The following is a 5,127-nucleotide window of genomic DNA, read 5'->3' on the forward strand; positions in this document are numbered from 1 at the left end:
TAAAGGGATACTTTACCCTAAAATGAAAATCATTTACTCACCTTGGTGTCGTTTAAATGCCATATGCCCTTCTTTCTTTTGCGAACCATTTAAAATAAAGAAATCAAGACTAAGAAAAACAACATGAAATACAACCTGTGGATCTTCTCTGAGGTGAATATACCGTTGTGTTCATCGTAACAAGAAGTTATCGCGTTCACATCTGTCCACTGTCATCAGACAAACGGAGTTCCGGTAATATTTGACATTTGTGAGAGAACGCAAAAAGCATTGAATTATTTTTCCTCCCATCTCATTTTTTTTCCCCACCACCACGTCCCATTTGGGGCTCAATACTATTCACTGCCATTATATGGACGTGGATGAGCGGGACATAAAAATAAAATTAAAAAAACTCCCTTTATGGTCCATAAAGAAAGGCATACGGCATTAGAACAACACCAGGGTGAGTAAACAATGACTTAATTTTCATTTTTCAAGGTGAACTAACCCTTTTAAGATTATATAAATAGAAAGTTGACTCGTTTATCTTTTGTTTAAGCATCGAGCTCAAACTGAGGCAGTGAAGAAGAGCTACAGCTCTAGACTGAGGCCGTCATGAGTGATTTCTCTCTTTTATGTTTCTTTTATGGAGGGGATTATGGCTGCAGGAGATGATGAGTGACTTTATTGCTTTCCACTTCACAGGTAATAACACAGGAGTTGAATATGATCAGTCTTAAGAGAGACTGACGGTGCTGGAAGAAGTTACTGCAACACTAACATGAATAATACAAACCATTTATCAAGATTATACCACATTACAGTGTTTATTAATGCATCTTTCTTTCTATCTCTCGCACTCTTCTCTTCTGTTTGTGTTGACGCACAATCATCCCTGGAAAGGAAATGTGGATTACTGAACGCTTACCTGACAGATGATAGTCCTCGTCATCTTCACATGTACGGCATGACAGATTTTCAATCAGCTTCTCCGGCCTCATACAGCGCAGAGGATACTTGTAGTGTTCATGCAGGGACTCCCTCAGGACCGCATTGCATTATGGGTGGAATAAAATTAATGAGAATGATGCAACACCTGCCTTAGATAAACGAATATTTGGATTTGAAATGTCACATGACTAATGTTCCTGTCACCGTGACTGCAGGCACTTGTTCAGTGGAAAAACTAAATCATGATTTAGTTTATAATAATAATGATTGTGCGAAAGCAAGAATAATGTTGATTTAAAAAATATACTCCATTTAATACTGACAATTATTAAGAAACATGGTTATATCAATAATGTGATAAAAAATGTAATAATAAAACAGTATTCAAATAAATAATAAATTAATAATCGGTTACAAAACAGTCACTAATATTAGAATATCTATTTTAAAAGAATTTTTCATATTGTTTACTAATATATTTATCATTTAGAAACTAAAAAAAAAAAATATATATATATATTATTATTATTAAAAGTTTAATATTATTTAAAGTATTATTATTATATATATAGACTTTAGTAATATATATATATATATACAAACTTTTATGTTAGATGTAATTAATCGATTTGACAGCACTAATATATATATATATATATATATATATATATATATATATATATATATATATATATATATACACATATATATATATATACATATATACACACACATATATATATATATATACATATACATATATATATATACACATATACATATATATATATATATATATATATATATATACATATACATATATATATACATATACATATATATATACATATATATATATACATATATACATATATATATACATATATATATATACATATATATATATATATATATATATATATATAAAGCATGAATATTGATGATAAATTAATCATAATAATAAAAAATAAGTTAGTCAGACACTTATTTTTAAGAAAAAAGTTCATTAATATAATTAGCATTTAGACACTTTCATTTTTATTTGTAAAAAAAAAAAAAAAAAAGTAATTTGTTTAGCATTTTTAAAGTGAAAATCATTAAACCCTAAATACAGATATCTTTTGTGACAAAAAAGTAAAATGAGACAAGCTCTTTTGCGAACACTACTAAGTGATTCATTGACGCATGTATCATTTATCATTATTTGATCAGCTCATATTTCCTTTTCAGCTCTTTCTTTCCTGGTTCCACTGGACCAAATCTCAGCTCGTCCTCCGGTGACCCACATGATACATGTTGACATCCCACTGCTGTTAAAAGGCACGGGCCAGCCAATCACAGGCCGTCACGGCTGCGGTTCCAATGTTCTGCCCCGCGGATCAGGAAGCCGTCTCTTCCCAGACGCCAGTATTGGTGTCTTCCCTCCATGAAATGTAATGGATAGTAAAGACTTGAAGACTTCACGCTCTCTGAGCGAATCCGGGTTCTGTGTGGGGCAGAAGAAAGCCAATATCCGTCCCGGACACCCGGCTGACCCTGTTGACGGCTGAATGAAGGTGTGTTTTAGGGGGATGATATGACTCTGAGGCCTTGGACAGGTTAGGAAGCGTCAAAGGCTCTGTTATTTAGAGACAATGCGAATCTGTCATTCTTGTTCCTACATGAAACCCTCATCCTTCCCTATAGGGTCATTTTGTCCCGAATATCCTTTTTGAAAGAATGTTAAAAATTGAGTGTTCATCGACTTTTGTCGCACTTGAACCATGAATACACACACATTATTATTATTATTTGAATGGATTCAAGGAGTTCTGTGGTTAAAATTTAAAAAAAGTAACAAATCCTTCCATCGGGTCAATTTGACCCGCTTAGGAATGAATGGAATGCGAGGAATGCTTCAGTACGCATAGAAAAACCTAAAAATGCTCAAAATTCTAACTAAAAATGCTAAAACTTTACCTGAAAAATTATTTCATAATGTCTCCATGTGTTTCTGAATGCATACTGAAGAGAAATGACTTTAGGACCCAGCAGAACAGCTAATTTGCTCCAAATAGAGCTAAGGCCATCTAGTGGAAAGAGTCGTGAAATATTATGTTATATATTTTAATATTATATATTTTGTTATAATATAATATGTTTTCTGGACAAAAAAAAAAGGTCTTATTTTGACCCGCGAGGGAAAGATGTGTTACAAAGTGCGAGTGAAGGATGAAGTGATGAAGCACAGCATTAGGCCATTGATGATAAATGAATCATAATAATAAAAAATAAGTTAGTCAGACACTTACATTTAAGAAAATCCAGAAAAAAACTAATGCCTAAATAATTGGCTAACTTAATAAAGTGTAATTATTTTCAATTAGCTGTTGCAACGCTCAAATATTGATATTAGCACCCAAGTTGTTACAACTCTGGTTGACCTGCGCTACGCTAACAAGCTTAGCATAGTTCAGAGTTTTAACACATGTAAATAAATACCTCTCACATTTTCTTCCAGAAAATGAAACTAGTTTTTTTTCACACTGTGCACTCCAGTGACTCTGATGTTCACCTCTCGACCGTAATGTATTCTCCATCTGTTGCTGAAAACAAGATGATAAATTTAGCTGCGGGTGCTTTTCAAAAAACAAACAAATCAAAATGCCTTCAAGAAATACTGCAAGGGCTTGTCTGCCAGCATCCCTGCATCCTGATGCCTCGTGAAAATGACGAAGCTGCCAAGAAACTTGACACGACATCACATTTATCACATCATCTTTGCGTATCGTCACGTAGTTTACCATTCTCGCTGCGTTTCAATCGGAGGACGGAAGATGGCGCTCGTGCGCTTCACAACACGGAAGTCATCCTACGCAGAGCCGCTGGTGAGAATAAGGCTATTATACGGAGGATTCGCAGGACTTTCATTCAGGTAGCGCTCAGGTTGAGCTGTGAGCGATGCTTTGATGCTGGAAGTGAGCTGGGAAGCGATGTTTTCTTATCGCACCAGATGAATTTGATCCTGCTTATGCAAGCAGCCTTGAATGCGCGCGGAGTGGGAGGCGAGCCCTGAGGAGACGAGAGCGCGCGCTGCAGAGATGTTTGTTCACGTGTAGCATCTGAGAGGATGCATATGTTCCATAAATACTGACAAAATCCCTCAGAATCATTCAGTGTGTCTCTGCGTTGTTGAGGAAATAGCAAACGAGTTCATGGATATTGATATTTTTGTGTGGACGAGGGAGTTCAGGCCTCTTTCTTTCTATCTTAAAGTAAGTTATCTGTTAGAAGAGTACTATTTAGTAGCAAGATTTTTTAAATACAGCTAAATTAAATTAAGTACATGCATACACTTACAAATACCCAAACAGTTAAATTCGTAGACCTATATATATATTTTTTTTATTATTAATTTGAATTGATAAAAGAGCCATCACAGTCCTGTTGCTGGGAAGCGATGTATACAACCCGATCTCACGGGAAAACGTACAAATTCTACGAGGTGGCTAATTCGTACGAATTCATACGACCTCACTCGTACGAATTTGCAAAATCGTACATATTTTACGAATTGCCCAATTCGTATTAATTCATATGAATGACCTACCCCTGACCCCGCCCCTAAACCTACCCATCACGTGGGTTTAGACAAATGTACAAATTCGTACGAATTAGCCATCTTTTTATCATTCGTACGAATTCGTACGAATTGGTCGTGAGATAGTGTTGATGTATAATACAAAAATAATACGATGCATTTAACTTTCAAATAAGTTAATAAAAATAAAACATGAAAAGAAATAGACAAAATGTACAAGAATGTGCATTGAAGGATATCCAGTCCTGTGTTTATGTTCAGATCTTCTGAGGCGAGGAACTTGGGAAACACTCAGTTATATATATTTAGGCCCTTTGAAGTCCAGTTTGAAGTTGTCAGTCATGACTGAATATATTACACTTTATAATCTGCAGAAAGCACCCATCCTGGGAGTGCGGGTGTTGAAGCGGAGTGCAGGCGGGTGTTATCGGTACGGATGATGAATGGCCTCACTCTGTCGGACTGACATATGCGCGGTGTGGCAGATGGGACCCGGGTCATTCGGCGGAAGACGTGGCTGAACAGAGAGCGTGTCCTTCCGCTCCCAGCCATAAACGACACTCAACATATTTGGAGTCATTGTGTGGCCTGCGGTATTAGCAAAATGCCACTGT

The 5,127-nt window shown here is 35.7% G+C and overlaps 1 long non-coding RNA gene across 1 annotated transcript; it reads left to right on the forward strand.

Moving 5' to 3' along the window:
* The first annotated feature begins 629 nt into the window (after positions 1-629).
* LOC311085570 lies at positions 630-2,285 on the forward strand. The gene is made up of 3 exons (XR_014606874.1): positions 630-687; positions 886-942; positions 2,164-2,285. It is a non-coding gene; the product is annotated as an uncharacterized lncRNA (long non-coding RNA).
* Positions 2,286-5,127: the final 2,842 nt, after the last annotated feature.

The sequence above is a fragment of the Abramis brama genome (assembly GCF_963993115.1).
Source record: "Abramis brama genome assembly, chromosome: 6".
NCBI classification, from domain to species: Eukaryota; Metazoa; Chordata; class Actinopteri; order Cypriniformes; family Leuciscidae; genus Abramis; species Abramis brama.